The sequence below is a fragment of the Danaus plexippus genome, chromosome 19, assembly GCF_018135715.1.
Source record: "Danaus plexippus chromosome 19, MEX_DaPlex, whole genome shotgun sequence".
Classification (NCBI taxonomy): Eukaryota; Metazoa; Arthropoda; class Insecta; order Lepidoptera; family Nymphalidae; genus Danaus; species Danaus plexippus.
Genome location: NC_083549.1, coordinates 8,487,033 through 8,505,838, shown reverse-complemented (window position 1 = coordinate 8,505,838; position 18,806 = coordinate 8,487,033). Strand labels below are relative to the sequence as shown.

The 18,806-nt window shown below is 31.9% G+C and overlaps 1 protein-coding gene across 1 annotated transcript in view; it reads left to right on the top strand.

Moving 5' to 3' along the window:
• The first annotated feature begins 5,948 nt into the window (after positions 1 to 5,948).
• The window catches only part of LOC116767976 (lachesin-like), an 85,850-nt gene continuing 72,992 nt past the window's right edge, over positions 5,949 to 18,806 (top strand). Inside the window, exon 1 of the mRNA XM_032658580.2 lies at positions 5,949 to 6,183. The gene's annotated coding sequence lies outside the window, so the exon portion shown is untranslated. The remainder of the gene's footprint in view (positions 6,184 to 18,806) is intronic.

The window sequence follows — 18,806 nt, the reverse complement described above, 5'->3', positions numbered from 1 at the left end:
TGACAACAAGCTACATAAAAAAATGAAGCTTTGAAGGCTACATATTAATAATATAAATGTAATAAATTGAAATATCTCTATCAAACATTTCTATTGAAGACGGAAAATTAAATAAAGTTTAAAAGTCTTATGTCAACAAATAAATTTTATCTCTAACCGCAATAACATTAATAAATGCAATGAGTCTTAAAATAGCGAGGATTTTATTCTTCAAAAATAGCAAACGATGCGTATTTATAACGTAGCAAGCGATTTTATTCCGTCTTAAGTCATTTCATTTGGTACCAATGCATTCAGACGTCTTTATTGCATTTCACAATGCGATTCCTTTGTTTTTACAGTGTCTTCTAATATCTAGCCTTGCTTTTCCCTTCATTATAAAATGAGTTATAAAAAATAAAAAATATATATTGCCTTTATTAATAAACCTAACTTGATTTATCTAGGTGAGTATATAAAGAGGTCGATTGTGACTTTGTTCATTTGTGAAGCAGCAGATGTTGTTATTTATGTTTACATTAAGATTAGTCTGACAAAGCGTTTACATAATGTTAATATACATAAATATAATAATAATATAACTTTCATATTTAACTGCAAATATATGAAAACCATCATTTCATAAACCACACCTTGACAAAAAAGTCTTTTGTAAAAAACGTCAATTTTTGGTAGGGATGTTTTCTCGTTAAATTTTATAATTAATATTTTTCCTTCATAATATCACGTATAACACACAACATCCCTTAGACGAATTCTTTTATACAAACACGTGTAAATGTTATTATTTAGATTATTTCATAGCAAAAAAAATTCAAATAGAATTATATTCATAAAAAATCGATACTCTTATTATTAAGAATAGAATCTTTTTTAATGTTGAAGGATAACAAACAACTAGATGGCTCTCCCAATAGTAAGAGTGCTACGACTGCCCACAGGCATCTTAAGATATTATACCAGGTGGTTCACCGCCGCTCAAGTGGCTATAAATATAAAAATATAGAACGAAATGTTGTAATATTCTCGCAGACACACAATTAAATGAAACAAGGATTTTCGAATACACTACCCACATTTTTTATATTATTGTTAAAGAGAAATATATATATATATATAATAGACTTAGATCGAATAACCCATTACAACTCCATAAACTTGCATAGAATTCCATTCCTTTAAGGTAGCCAGATGTTAGGCAATTCTTAGGTTACTATTCATATCCTATTCACTTATCACTATGCTTTAACCTTTAAAATCAATTTTCAAATTTTGACGCCGTCAACAAAAGGTTAATTAGTACAAGCTGAATGTACGTCTAAACTCACTGTACAGTGTACCACAAATTGTTTGTCAATTTTAGATGTTTAATTTCATTAAAAAAACTAGTGGGAATCCCTAACAAAAGCTTTGTTTCGAAGTGAGCAATGTGTGAACACAGTGGACAAACCAGGCCATTACATCCGGTCAGACAAATCACAGATTCTAACTCGTAAAGAGATACCGAGGTTAATCCACGAGGCTTTTGACTTTAAAAACATTTTAATTACAAAAAAGAAAATGACTGGTAACTATCTGACACCTGGGAAACCTCATCAAAAATATCCCATACTCAGAACTACACCGCAATACCTTACAGTTACCCAATTCGGCGTGCCTTCATACCAGTACGCTAATGATTAAGAAATTGTCGGTGGTAGATGAGGAATAACAAGACTAACTGACAGACACTTTCGTCTCGTCAGCCCGTAATCAAGTAAACAAGTTCCTGCAAAGTAAGCGAAATGTACGTAATGGTGAAATATATTAATTTTATTATATGATAAATATAATAAAATTAAGGCATATGATATCTGTTCCCTGCAGCGCGATGGACCCGGCACCCGAACGGTGAATTCATTAAATGCTAAGATGTTTCGTTTCCGAAAATAATGATTTGATTTTTAAAACGAAACTAAGACGTTGATTGTGAAAACGGGAGGAACAATTAGATTTATTTTAAATATCAGTCCAGCCAAATTCGATGTGGAAGCTATGTAATGAAAATAACACCTCCTTTTTAAATTTTATAACTTTTTTGCTGTATAAGTTAATTTAATACTTGATAAACTTGACTAAATTGTATTTTTTACCTTCTACAGTCTATGGACTAGACCGCACGGGTCAATAAATAGGAATCACTCGAGCAAATCTAGATAACTATTACGCGGTTCGAGGGTCAGCGGTCAAACATTTGAAGTAAGGGTATGCTTTGTAACGAAATAGTCTTTAAAGTATTTGTGACGTGTCGAGTTACTTAAAGGACTCGAGCATGTATCGAGTTTACTTACTTAAAATATATTTCACTTTTGTTCACTGTTAATGAGGCTTTGGAAAATTTTTGTCATGATATACAAGTTTAATAATTGGTATCGGTTTACGTTATACGAGCCGCCTCTTATAAGTTCATTTATAAACTGTGTTTTACGCTTGATTTTATGTTGTTTAATGATATTCAGAATTGTTAAATAAAATAAGCCGTTATCGTAAGTATAAGCGACGGCGTCATCCAGATGGAAATCTTATTCGCAATACCGAGCTCGCAATCCCTTTACAGACACGCTTCGGGCTTTCGCGTGCAAATTGAAATTGTTAACTGTATTATTTCTTTTTGTATCGCTCTATATGTGTTTTAATAGATTATCATAAAAACCTCTATTGTTTTGTTTCGATTGTTCAGATTTTTCCACTCGTTTCGTTTCCTTTTAATGTAGAATTCTCAAATCTTACTTTACTTAGTAGATAGAGTAATCTTTTGCTTGTGTTTTGGGAACATTTTTATCAACAATATATTTTTGTTTGTTTTCATTTTTTCTATACTTAGTAATCAAAATAAAACGGTAATAATTTTCAAGCTCTAAATATATAAATATAAAGGTTTTAAATCATACACTAGTCAACTTACAAAGCAAATATCAAATCTTTAATAATAATTGTATGGTAATCTAATGAAACAAAACTTCGATAATTGGAAACAGATATAAAATATAAAAAAAACATCAAGTTCATTTTGGTCTTAAAACTGAAAAATCCATGGGAACGTTCACGGTTACAAAATTTTATACTATGTTTGTAAAAGCAAAACAAACTCAAAACTAATTAAATGAAAAGAAAATTTGTGAGCGCTTTGTTCATAATATATAAACACAGCATACCTCAGAGGGAATGTAGAAATACATAGCTATGTGAAGGCTCAAGAGTTGAAATTCAGAACTTTACCAACATGTCATACCGAGCTGCATACTCTCTCGCGAAGGAATTCTTCGCGTTTTCATAATTTATTACAAGTTACCAGGTCAACGAATACCAGCGATTTATTCACGTTTTGAGCTTTTAGTAGATTTGGAGAGAAAATGAGTACGCAGACGTTCAAGGTGAAAGCGTGAGATATTAATGTGTACTGAAGAACATCTTAACTATTATTTCTTGGCTGTATAAATAGTATAGTATTAGGAGATCAGACCTCCATAGAATGTCATTAAGGTAGCACAAGTTTTGCTTTCGTCTTCATTTAAATGACAATGGCAGCACGTCCGGCGTTCCGAATTGTTCTAAACTGTCGCCGGGGGCTGTAGGAGCCGTTCTCCCACTTCTATACGGAACACCGGTTAACTCCGCTGACTTCTAGGCTTTCTTCCACTGGAAGCTATCATGATGCACAAAATCACAATTTAGTTAAATTAAATGATGTGTCAGATAGCTAAAATATAATTAATTAGTGATTTAGAAATTATATTGCTAGTAAATAAATTCCTTCAAAACGTACATCATATTTTAAATGTGTGAGTTTATATACGTGTGTATTTGTAATTCCATTACACAAAATTTATTTGACAGATATCGATAAAATTTTATCGTTGCTATTATAGTGTTGGAATAACATAAAAGACAAATTTTATGTGAAGAAGAAAAAGAAGCTTTTATGTCAAGGGAATCTTAGAAGTCAACTTTGATCAAAGTGGAGAAGCGATTTTAATATGTTGTTGATATATAAATCTCATAACATGTGTAAAATATGGTTCCAATAGTGTTCATCAGTTTGAAAAGTTCAGTTGGCAGTGGTTCATATTCCTTAGTAGCCGTCTATCCTCAGTGAGTCGATCCAGTTAATTTAAGTTCACAGCGTCTTAGTAATTGGTTCGGCGTTTACTCATTCATACGCTAGGTCTATTCGCTGTAAGACGGCATTGTGCCGTTGACATTAACTTCGCCCGGAATTGATAAGGAACTCCATTATATAATATTAAATTAGGTCTACTTCGATTCATTAATTGTGCTTTACAAATGGTGAAATTGCTTTTGATTGTTATTATAGCGGAGCAGGCTTTGTGTTACGTTTTATACCGCCGCTAAACCGACGATTAAAAATATATTAAAGCACCGTTTAGAATATAATATATGTGATCAATGTTACTGACTTTCAACAACAACAATTATTACTTAGACATTAACAAGCGTCATAGTGACGACAATCGTATATAAACGCCGGTAGTATGACTTTGAGAGTAAATTTTATTTTTGAATCTCCATTAGTCTTCCTAGTCTAATTATATCCGTAAAAAAGTTTAAAATTAAATGTCATCGTCCAAACTCAACAAAGGGAATCACGAAATGTTCCGCTAACAAATTGACCAATAAAAGAAAAAGTTGCGAAAGCGTGATTTCCTCGGAGTTCAAACTTGAGTAAAGTTCCAATTGTTGTAGGATTGTTTTTTAAAGTATTCTTCTCGGAAGGGCCTCTGAGGAACAGGATGGAGGGCATCTCGCGGCAACGTTTCTTGAAGAGCTTTTATTTGGTTATCCGCGAACATCTCAACGATTTGCTTAATCTTTCATTAAGGAGTCTTTATTTGTTTACTTTGAATCTATTCGTTGAGACACAAATGACTAAGGAAGTTTAAATTTTAACAATAACATCCCCAATATTAGAATTAAATTATGTCATTTGACAAAATGAAATTACGGTGAACGTGACAGCTCGCATAAATAAAGGCGTCGATTTATTAAGCAGACTCCAACCCTACGAAAACTTGTTAAGACTGCGAATACTTGTGAGGGCATTAATTGCAAACTAGATTACCCTTCTCGGCCCTTCAACTTTCCGTAATGGCCGTGAGGGGAAAACACATTACAACAGTGTAACATGTCCTTACCGACGTAAGATATCCTAAATTTAAGCACCGAAGATTTAAGCAAGAAACCGTGTATTCGTTCAGACCTATATAAATGGAATCTGCAAATCCTTACAATATCCAATAGCGTAAAAGAAATGTGCAAAATTAAATTCCGAACCGTAGCCATTTGTAAAGGGGAACGGTGGAGAACCGCAGAGCGAGTGCCGGATTAGTGAGCCCATTTTCTGTCGTGCTATTTTTGCACCATCATCGTAATGCCTTCATCGTCGCCTGTTTCATATTGTGCTTAAATTACAACCTTCTAATTATAAGTTGCGTGCAAAACGAAAGAAAACCGAATAAGGAAGAATGATATTATACGTTTTGATTAATTCTCATAAAAGCAAAAAGTTTATTCTACTTTTGTAATTAATGTTCTAATTTTTTATATAAACGCAGTCGTAAAACTTTAAGTTGCATAGCCAATTGACCGGATTGCTTTTCGATACCGTCAATTTTGCGTACGAAAACTACGATTTCCGTAATCGGACCCCGAGGTTATGTATGGGAGCGGAACGATCCCGGAACTCATTGCTGGAGTCGGGTCGGCGAGGGCTCGCTGGAAAATTGAATTTCAATGTCACAACAGTGCAGATGTAAAAATGATCGGAGGTTTGAGGAAGATCGTTTGTTGGTGCGCGCGCTGCGGGGTGAGAGGTGTGAGGGTGAGGGGTGAGAGGTGAGGGGTGTGCGCGCGCCGCGGGGTGGCGGCGGCGGCGGCGGCAGTGTCCCGGGCCGAACGCGCGCCGCGCACGTGCCTGCTCGTCCTCTGAACTCGCGCGTGATCGTGTTGTGCCGCAGTGCTTTATGTGGAATACGAAAAGCGCGCGAGGCGTGCCGCCCGCGCAACTCCGCAAATGATCGGAGTCATTGACACAAATCACTCATAAAATTTCATCGTTTTCCGAAACTAATTGAGAAGTGAAGGGATGCGGTTGTCCCCCCTCTGAGGATCGTACTCGTTAAATAAGTAAGTTTCGAATTAATATTTGTGATCATATTAGTGTTGTATTAAAAGTGACAGTGTTTAAAAATAAGTTTGGGGTACCGGTCTGATATCTGTTGAGTTCGAAGACTTTGGAGCCTTTGAAGTCAAAGTCTGAAACAGCCGATGAGATCGGATTTATAAACTTTTGTCGATCGAAATCACTTTGTTATTGTATTTATAATACTGAGGTAGGTTGATCGCTTGTAAATAGTAAAATTATGAACGTTTATAACTTCATAAATTTTATGATTTAATTATTTTCGATATTTAAAATCAATATGTAACATTTGGTTTACTGAATGTTTATATCGAACAGAAAGTTTTCGCAAAGATATAATTAATCTGTTATAGATTGCAGTATTGTATTATTTATAGTAGTTTGTATTGTAATGGCTTCCTTCTTAAATCTCTCCGGTGTCGTGGAGCGAGGACAAGTTTACGGTCGGCGGGTATTAGACGCTGCGCTCAGATAACAGTCTGAATAAAACATCCAATCCCGGGGAAACCTACTCTATTTGATTAACGTCGTAATCGTTAGCAGTTCCTTCGAAAGTAATGAGATCAAGACATCACTTCACGTACCACCATTAAATTTTTATTATATTCTAAGTTCATATTAAATTTAATGTTAATATTAATATTCCGATTAATAAATTTACGATGACCATTACTATTGCATTATACTAAGTGACTATGAATCAAATTTAACAACTTTAATAACTGAACTTCGAGTGTAAGTAATATCGAAAGGTCAGTTGAAGCGACACGATCATTTTACCGTCACCCGAATGGGATTAGCCCTTACCGAGGGCCGCGTAAACTAATATGCGGAGTGAAATAGCTTTCAAATAGCCCTATTACGACTAGGCTCTTTGACGGAGACTATTTCTACTAGCATTTCATAGCCAACCCTCTTAGACGGCGGCCCGATTTAAAAGCTAATGTATCGGTTCGATGTGAAAGCGCCGAAAGTGTTCCATTCGTTAAAAATGTGGTCGGATTTATGACTACGATGTGGAGAGAATACTCGATCAATTGTTCGTGACACGTTTATTTGTTATAAAATAATATCAATTTTATGAATAATTAACTAGAGAGCTTAATTAATTACAGGCTGCATCCATTCAGAGCTAAAAGCTTTACTTCTTGAGAAATTATAAAATAATATTGTAGCCTGCCGTTATGAACGTTCAAATTTAATTTCTATTATTTTATAAAGAAAAGTTACAAATTCCAGGTTAATTTGTTTTATAAATGTTTTCTAACTCAACTTACTTTTACTAAAATAACATTTTTGTTTTCGATTAATTTTCAGTTTATCTTCCAACTATTAAAACTCATTCTTACAACACTACATTGATTGATATATGATGAATGCTATTTTAATGTTTCATAATTTCCAATATACAGTAACCAGCTAACGAGCAAGTCTCATAGCAAAAATTTTCATCTTTTATAAATACATTACTTATTTTAATTTTATTACTACCGATGTTTAATTTGCAAAGAGTTATATTGCTTATATTATTATTAATTTTATTAAAAACAACGTATCCTTTGTATCAGTGAAATCCCGAGTAATATTATATTTGGCAGTTCTTTTTATAAACCATTTACTAAGAAAAGGTTTATTGTGAACTAGGGATCTGAAAATGCGGAGAACAGAGATTGGTGTATTACAGAAAAGCTGGGAGTACATTTTTTACGTTCACGAAACAATAGTTACGTAATATATAAAACGAAGGGTTAATTAAGGTGTTGGGTATACTTTATAATGAATATATTATTGCAAGACAAATCGCGAATAAAACACATTAAAATGAACCTTGTAAGAGAATTGAAGATGATTATTTTCCGAAGATACTAAAATAATTTATCTTATAATTCCAACAATTGAACTCAGCGAGGGAAATTAATAATTTTGGTCTCCAACATCCGTAGGGGTGTCACTAACATATTCATGTGATAGCCGATCGCTCCCCCGAGACCCGATAAGGTCCAGCCCACTTTATGACACTATTTAGTCTTGATAAACGTATTGTAGCCAACCCTAATATTTTCAACACTTTGTGATCGTTAAATTAACAGATTTTGTGCATCGTAAACTGGTGTTAGCTTACATAAGCGGTACTAATACTTTCATAGACACTTTTAAATCTCTTTAATCTTCAACTGATATTAAATGAACGTTATATATATCTCAATATAATAAATCTATGTTCATTATGATATATTCAAATTTGAATTTACTTATGAAATATTCATAATACTGAATTATTCATTAAAACTTTAAATGTCACATCACTTTGTTAATGGAGAATACGTTCGAAATGGCAAGAAATTATCGAATAAAGTCAAATGGAAGCAAGAACTTATATCTGTTCTAATGAGGTGAAATAAAAGCAATATCTTTGAACCCTCGTTACTTTATCTTAAGTAAATCTATCTTTCCCTTTTTTGCAAAAAATATACAATTCATGGTGACGTTTCAGATTTCTTGAATCCCGACGGACTTGCACAAGATTATAGTCGTCAAGATCCCACTGTCATTGTCGGAAAAAAACGACGATTCACTAGCTATCGAAAATCGGTTCAATATTTAATGGCATTTGATGAATCGTCAGACGTTGTGGAATAATTACGCGTGTTACAATGGCGTCGGTCGTCGATGGAGCCCCACTCCTCGGGACCCTAAGTCTCCTTAATAATTCAGAGAGTGCTACAAATTTTGTTTCATTGTAGACGCAAAATTTGTCCGTTTAAATTTTGCCATTTCTGTGTAGTTTATGAAATTGGGTCAGAAAATTAAGTTGTTACAGACTGTGCAAATATTCTTGAGTAGACTCACATTTAATATATAAAGCTCAGATGCTGCTCAAATTCAATATCCGTTACTTTATTGAGAGCTAACTATATAGCAGCCATAATGTTGGTGGTCGGAGGCCACTAACATCGCTGAATAAGGGAGAATTCTGAATATAGTTTGTACTTTCATTAAATATTGACTCCTTATAAATTTATAACATTTTGAAAAGAAGAACATTTGATTTAATATCACTTTAATAAATAACACTGTCAGTGATTTAATATTTGTTTATTTACAAATAAAACCACAACAAGATAGGAACTGTATAGGAACAACGACTCTTTTTACAGTAGAGAGAACAGCCCCATTATATCTATTGCTTTCAAGTATTTAAACTAATATTCTTCTAAAAATGTCATAGTATCAAATACAAATAGTTTGACATATTGCAATATTTTCTTATTCAGTATTCCAATTTAATTAAATACAGATTTAAACCGATATAATAATTGAAACACCAAGTTAACCCACATTTCCTTAGTTTAACTGATTATTGAAGCACACGTGTTTTAGGAATCAGCAATAAAGGTGAATTGCGAAATAAATGTTGTCCATAGATGTATATCGGTCAAACAATGCGACATGATGAATGATCTCAATATTTATTACTACAGTTCCACTTCGAAACATCCATTAAAAATAAATCGCCCATCAAAGCTCAGTTTATTGATAAAATCAAAACTATTAATATTGTTCGTGGCAATTAAAGAACACTTTGTTTTGCTTTTGATAGATTACACTTATTATAATAGGCCCTCGTTAGTCCATTGTTCTTGCCCCATTGATTTCTTCCAACTTTCTACAACTACTTTGTTATTGATATATCATTGAATCAAAGTTTGATTTACGACTCATTTATTATATTAAATAGAGTTTTTCCTTTGTGAAGTGATTTAATTGATAATATAAGTTAGATGAGCAACAAATAGTGTTTATTTCTCGCCATGGAATCGATCATTTGGCTCCAATTTGTTCGACTATCGGTCCCAGAGTGGTAAAAACACTTAATCTTCTGGCATATCTCACTACTGTCTCAATTTCAGATTTAAATGCGTTTGTATAAAGGAAAATTGTGTCAGAAGTTTATCTGTGTCAATTGGATGCATTTGCGCTCATCTCAGACGGTCTTCTTATTTCATTCGAGCGAACCCGGCTAGATACAGAATGGCCAACATTTCACTTAATCTGGTTTCGGAGCATTTTCCAGTAAGCTTTATTTATTTGTAATTTTGAAAGATGCTGCAGATTTGAAGCAATTAAATACATAACGAGACTGTAAAGGCATTGTTTTGTTCAATATATAGTGAATACATGACTTTCAAGAAAGCATTAAAGTTTCAAAGTTCTTTGGTCATTATATTTTGTATTGTATAAAATTATTAGAATTTGTCGAAATTGCTTCAAAATATCTGTAATATACCAAATTTCTGCTAAGGGATCAAAAGCGATTAACAATTACCGGAAACCAATAGAATATATCCACTTGCCGTAAACGTAAAATTATCATCAATAAACCTGTAGAATTACTATTCCCGCTAAGATTATTTTCTGCCGACAATATCTAAATATTACTGTATTAAACAAAATAATAGCTACATAACCTGAACATCTCGTCGGTTTTATATCATTATCGGGAAAGGGAATTACAGAAATTTAATTACTATTTCTCTTTTAAAAATACGACTACCATTTATTATTATTTCAACTATAAAATGATTTTCTGGAAAGCTCCGAATGAAAACCCTTATTAGTTTTTTTATAAATGGTTCATAAAATTTATTCGTTTAATAGCACATTATCCCGCAATATTTTATTTTTTGCTTTATATTTTATTAAAATAATAAGTTCATTATGACTTTAAATCGGTATTTTCACAATAAACCTGATGAAAATTAAAACTTTATTCTATTTTCACGGAAGTATAGACATTACCGATTCCAAATTGAATATCCCACACAAGCTTTGCGAACCGCAACCCAACGTAAGATTTATAAATAAAAGAGTATCTTTTTAAATAAGATCCAACTAGCATATACACGTAATATTTTTTATAGATACACTATAAATACTTTCGTATGAGGTCAAATTTTAGCCCTCATCAAACTCATCATCATCACTACTTCTATACTAATAAATTTATTTTAATAGTTTTGTAATAAAGCGCATTAAATCAAATCCTCAAAGCCGCTACGTTTGTTGAGACACGCTGTTATGTTTTGTTCGGCATATCGTTTAACCACGCAGGTACTCATTAGTGGAAGCACTCCTGGCTCATCCCTTGTGACGTCATTTATCTCGTGTGACGTCACTTAATCCTCCCAAAACTCCCCGCCCGCTGACACAAGTAAACTCGACAATAATGAATTCATAGGAGACAATTTAACATAGTTTCTTTTGGATATCATTTATACTTGTAATAACTAGATGGAACTAAAATATTATTATTATTATTAATAAACTAACTTTTTTTATACAAATTTACATTTTTATTTTGTTGATGTGGTAATTTTTATTATGCCTATTATTCATCATCTCAACCTGTAATTTATTTTATATTGAAAGTGAAACCACTTAATGTTGCTTTGTAAACCAAAAATATGATTTGTGTGATTATTACAAGAAGGATAACTGTTTTAGAACTCAGATGCACATGTATCAGTTGTATCCTGAGCATAAAAACATTGTATATATTACGCTCAAAGATCGAAAACGCTCAATGAGCGAAAAAATAGCTCACAACGCGTTGTGGCCACAGTAAAACATCCATATGGCGAAATTCGTGTTTTGCTTCTAATGACCACGCACACGACGTGTTGGGGCAATCACAGAAAGACCAAATAGCGATATTCGTGTCGTGGCTGACTAAAAGACTGACGAAAATGCAACTCACAATGCCACAGCAATAGTTCCTGTAAAATTAAATAGCAATCAAATACTTATTTTGCACAACTATTTTTTGTTTGTGTTAAATATTTTTATTAATTAAGAGAATTAATTATCATAAAAAATATATATCTTTGGTTATTTTAAATGGATCATAAATAATTTACAAATAATTAATATTTTGTGTTCAATAATGTATGGTACAAACAAACACGTTATGCAGTGATTTTATAAAATAAAAAATATTTCCCAAGGACATCTACCAAAACGTTTCCAGCCTAAGTCTAGTGTCTAGTAGTATCCATATTGATGAAGAAACTAGCATGCGTCGTAATCAACTAATATTCCATACGCATCATGGCTTTTCTTCTTTGCCACTTCGCGATGAGATCGAATAGCATGTCAGCCATGACACGGATATCGCTATTTGGTCTTTCTGTGATTGCTCCAACACGTCGTGTGCGTTGTCATTAGAATCAACTACGAATTTCGCCATATGGATGTTTCACTGTAGCCACAACGTGTTGTGAGCTATTTTTCCGCACATTGAGCGTTTTCGACCTTTGAGCGTAACAGATATACATAATAAGAACTTAAGTAAAAACTTATAGTATTGAAGAAGGTGCGTTAACTTTTATTATATATACATTATGATTACAATTATTATTTAAACATATACAATAGTGTTTTATTAAATTATTACTACTGTCCCAAATACCTGGCTCCCGAGAACATTAAAATTTGTTTCAGAGATAAATATGGTCTTTTAAAAAGTATATAGGTACTTGAATGTATATTTACTTTCAGTAGCGCCACCTATAGTTTATAATACGAGACTTCATTCAAAATACAAGTTAGGACAAGTTATGACGTCATTCCGTCGGAACTGCAAGAAGTTTCGGTAAAAATTATAGTCTATATTTTAATTCAGTTTCTGAAACATCCATGAGACAAAATTTTATTTAAATCTGTGTATTTGTAACACATCTACGAATAAAATCCATCCATACAAACCTTCCTGTTTAAATTCTTAGCAGCATATTATCGGGATTGAAGGAATAGACCATTAAGCTTTGCCTATAACGAGTCTATAACATAAATACAACGTTAACAGCATGCAATACTGTATGTTTGTCTAAGTGCAGGCTGTGTTTGCATTATCTCATGTATTATATGTTTCACAATAAGCAACGCTTTTATATTTGCTATTCGTATTGTTTTATCTTTGTATTGGATAAATTAAATAGATTTCTGTTATAATGTAATGATACTTCTCGTGCGAGTTATTATTGCTTTAAACATATAATCCCAAACATTGGATATGTTGTTGTTTCAATAGGGATAATTATATCTGGGTGTTAAAATTATTTCTACGTAAACATTTTTCATTCTCTGGTGTTTTTTCATCGCGGATATTTATTATTTTTCGTAAAAGGACCGTCTGAAACGTTGTATTATAATAAAAATATTTATTTTTTATCATCTGTAGGCTTAATTCGATATTTGATAGCTGTCGGACCCATTTCACAGAAACATATCTAATATCTTAAATCAATACAAGAAAAAGCTATCATTCTCAGTGTTTTATAAAATATAACTTTTGATTTAAATTATTACGAATTGAGGACACAACATATTTTCATATTTTTTTTTTCTTATTCCGTTTCATTGATTGTTTAATATTCCTCGAACTATAGGTGAAATATTCCGATGTTTAAGTTAATCGAGAGTTATCAAGGTAAAAATTTCTACAAAAAAAATGTATTTGAATATCCGAAAACGTATATCAAACAGTGGAAAATAAATAAATTTATGACAAAATTTATCCGAATCGCTGGTAAACATTTTTTCCATATTCGCGTCGATAATCAAACTATATCATTTATTTTTTAAATAAATTTAAAAAAAAATTATATAAATTTCACAGAAGTATTTTTTAAGGAATTTAATCTAGTAATGTAAGCAACCGCAGAGGTCTGAGATATATAACGAATCTCATGAAGGGAAAATTAGGCAATAATCTTATCAAACATTTCATGGTAAGTTGTAAATGGCTATTGTTATATTCTGAATCATAATAACAGTAAAGGCGTTATAATAAAACAGAGACAAATAATACTTTTATTTATATAAAACTAAACTATATATTTTTTCTGAAGTTAATTCTATATTGTCTGAGTTATTTATATACGTGTATATAAAAAATGTTATCTGTCTGAATCACTGCAAAACTCTATACATTTCCATATTATTTTAATATTTAGAATTCATATTAAGTAAGCAAAAGCAAAGATATAACTTTGTTATAAGATAATATATAAATATATACCGTTAAGGATAAAAGGTGAATATTTTAAATGTAAGAAAAATATTTTCTAATAAATATTTTTATTTGCGAATGTTTTCTTCAGTTATTGCGACATTCATATTCACTTCACAGTCATCTCATTGTATTGAAATAACCATGTTTTATAAAACGAAAATTGAGTCTCAAAAAATTATAAAATAATTAAAGTGATATTATACGCTTGTACATTCATGTACGTTCAAAGACTTTATATTTGAAAGATTTCAGTGTTTTAAACCACAATATTACTTTGTTATTAACTTATTATTCATATCGTATGTCCCACAAACTTGTTTAATATTAATTTAGAAAGTTTGTTTTGTATTAATGTTTTTATTCGTTGAGAAAGACTATATATATAATTAAAAGTATGATATTTTTTTTAGTTTAGATTCTAGTCAAAAAATTGATTCTGAATAAAGTAAAATTTTATATTTGTAGGGTTATATAAAGACACAAGCAATCTTTTTATAAATCGAGACGTCATTGAAGACATTATTTCATATTATAATAAATGTTCAATGGGACACCGCAGCGTTTTCTCAAACCAGGATCATTACTGAGGTGTATTCTGACATGTTTAAAATGTGTAACGCAGCTTCAAGTAATTTTATCGAAGTTTTCTAGTCACGTAGCAACACTTTATCGTGAGGAGGCTGGGGACGAGTGGAGAGACACTCTTAACAATTTTGACGTTCACGCACAGGTGTCTTTTGAAAATAATTAGGTAGCCCACTTGCTGGCTCCGACGGATTTAGGGCTATTGTTTTACACATCTCAAGATTTACGATTCAACAAAATACTTAATTAGTGTTAGAGTGATGTAGCGGCAGTGAGTCGATACCACCAATACCCCAAAGACTTCACCTAATTATATCTTCGTTAGATGTACTACTATTGTAATGTACAAGCTAATTCGAAACTAACTTTAATTCTACATAACCAATCTATCTACAAAAGTTAAAAACTTAAACAAACTAAAAGTAAAATATTTAGTTTCATCTTGATTCGACGAGCAAAGAATTAAGAAGTATTTGCCAGTCGACAAAATTTACAACGATTTTCACGCGGCGTCGCGACACTGAAAAGGAATTGAATATTTTCAGAATATTAAACAAGGCTCGATTTTGAATTCAAGTCAAGTTTTCAATTGTCAGTACCGAAAGTTGTACTTACTAGAGAGTAATTCGGAACGTAATGTATGCTTTAGCGTACGATCTGACGATGTTTCCTCTGTCTGCTGCCAAAAGTATTTGTGTGCCAAAAGCTGAACATCTACGCCCAGGGAACTATATATCGTCATTTTTATGATTATTATCCTACTTGTGGATTACATTAAGATGTTCCAGAATACCTATTAATATACATCTGTGTACAATTTTCCTATCTTCAATAATAATTATACCTCTGTGTTGTATCCCGCTGTGTTGTCAACGTCTTATACATACGAGTATGTTCCTGTTGTTCTCATTTTCGTTATTGAAATTATTACGAAGTATTTGTTTTCAGTCATTGCGAACATAATATCGATTATTTGTTCGTCTTATATTTTAGGCACTGTTTGTTTCTTCATATAAGTTGTAAACTTCCTTCAAAGATTCAAGTTGTAATCGATGAGTAACATTGCAAAATCTATAAGAATCATTATGATATAATAAATGAATTGAAGTTTTATGAAACTTTTAAAAATTTCTACGTATTTTTCAAGTGCGTACTTAAATTTATAACCTTGTTTGCCGACGCTCAATTCCTTAGGTTGTAACTTTGAGAATGTACTTACATTTGTTAAAATTATACCGCTTCTGTAGGCACTCTATAGTTTTATGTATTTGTATTTACCCTTCCTCTTGAATACATTCCACGTACTCAAGTAATCACAAAATCCATCCATTCTGATGATACAAAGGCAGCAAAGTAAGAGTATTAAAAATGTTCACAGATTTAAAGCTATGGAAGCCAGACAGCTTGATATCAAGTGCTAAATGAAAACACTAGGACTATCTTTGAACGGGGAGACGAACAAAGACTGGTGGGGAATCAAGTATGGGGTTGTGTTATTCTAAAGCGCATGTCGTATCGTTGTCGTCGACATTCCGTTCACGTCACGTCCCCGCTGATTGTTTGATCCTGAACAACTTCTCTATAATTTATGCAATGGGGCCGTTTACAATCCAAAGTTTTAATGTGCGTCGCTTGCTCGGAATAATTTAACTTTCTTCTAATATATTTGATGGCTTCACATCTGTATTAAGAGCCGCAAGTATTTATACGTATATTCGAGGATTATCCTTACAAGGGTTTTCGGTACCGCCAACTGTTAGGGTTGCCAAGCAAACGCATATTATTCTTGATTGATCAATTTTACTTTAAAGAAATGTTCGAATTTATCCTTTAGATAAACGATGATATGCATATATTATCTGAAGCAGAACATTTAATGTAAAATTAAATTAATATGAAGTTATTCTCTACATTAATTCTCAGTTCATAACGACTCTATTCAGGATGGTTCATACAGTTCTCTCTCGTGTAACTTTTCATGTTAAAATACAATTTTCAATTCGTTGTCAAATCAAAACAAGAAATATTCGACGCATAGATATTGAATCAGAATACAGAGTAGTGTTTCGTAAAAATACGTCTGGCATATATCTTTTTAATAAAACCATATTTGTACCTAATTTTGAGTAAGTATAGTATTTATAGTCCTTTCTATGTTTTCATTTATCTATAATATTTTAATGATTTGGTAACTTGAATATTAGGTTAATATTTTTTTTTATTTACCCATGAAATTCATCAGATAATACAAATGAAGACATTATAAAAATTAAATGGTTTTGTAAATAATATTTCGAGTCACGATTGATGTCTGAAAAAAAATCACTGAAATTATTATGAAATATTGTCTCAATTGCCCATACAAACTTTGTAGTAAAAATTATTCAAATTCGGTGGTAGCTGAATAATAAATTAATCTCATTGTAAAATTCCCATAGAGCGTGATGAAATATAAATCATTGCATTAACGTTTTACCCTTTCGTTTCCTAAAAACACACAAACGAACAATACCCAGCGTAATTTATAATTTACGACGCGAACAGTAATAAATTGTACAAAAATGTCCGCGTCCAATATCAACATCCATACATCGTAAATTATAAGGTTTCCCGCTTTACGTTCTGTCAAAGGACACGTATTTTAAGTCCAATGTATTCCCTAGACGACGCTTGAATATCTCTCAAGCAAATATATGATATAAATATGATATTTCTCTCATAGTCCTTTAAAACCTCCCGCTAGTGAATAAAACGGCTATATATCATCTGATCGGGAAATCGAATTCAAATTCTGTGGAAATAAAAAACAATGGAATATTTTTAGAACACTGTACCGATCCCTATTTTATTATAAGGAACAGCCCGTCAAAACGCTGCTCCGCAAATCCTTGAAAATATAAAACCTACAATAATACCTATGCTTCACAAGCTTCCGGATAATAGGAAGGTTTCTATTGAACGCACAATGCGACACTTGAGAGGTCAGGTCCGCACAATGACAGCAACCTCATACTGTTGTACGAGCGAGGCTTTAGCTTTGGATCGATTAGGTACCATTTTGCTTTGATTTTTGTTTTGCTTTCGGTCATCATCGAAATTTAAAGACAATATAGTGGGCCAGCAGAAAAGTTTCAAAAATTTCATAAATAATAGCTTAGCAACAAACAACGTTGATATCTATCTGGTTAAAAGACACGCTGTATAACCTCTATTAGTAATTGTATCCTTAGATAGCACAATTTACTTTTTAAATTGAAATAATAATAAAGGGATTATTTTCCCTTTCAAAATTGTATCTTATAACGTAATAGTCCTTTGTGGGTACCAATAACTGGAAAAGTATGAACCGCTGAATTGTACTTTGTGTACACCTCGCGTCGAAAATAAGCGATATTAATAATGTTTTGTCACAAATATAATGAATATATAATTATAATAGCACATACGCCACATTACAGTTACGGTTATTACGTTGTCTTAACTTTTCCGATGCTCTTATCGTATTAATACATTAAAATTTATAGTATTTTCATGAACATAGCATTATTAAAAATTGTTGAAAATAAAACTTACTTAATGTTTTTAACGAAATTAATGCGAATGTAACATTGGAAGTAGATCATAAAATGACCGTTGTATTGTTATTGTGTGTATAACGAAGTTTAGTTTACGACTAATTTAAGAAGAATTATATTCAAATTACCTGCTTCTTTGACAAAGATTATCTAGATATTAATCAGAAATTAATCTGCACTAACCAAATATATGTACAAACATTTATCCAAGACGTCTACTGCTAGTAGTTGATTCAAATGACTTCACACACAGGCTGAATGTAGATATTGTCAACGTTATAATCAAAAATAATTTAACATAATATTATAAAGCAAATAAAAATTCTTAAAGCCTTTATAATCTTAGTTGAGTTAAATCGTTTAAGTGATTTAA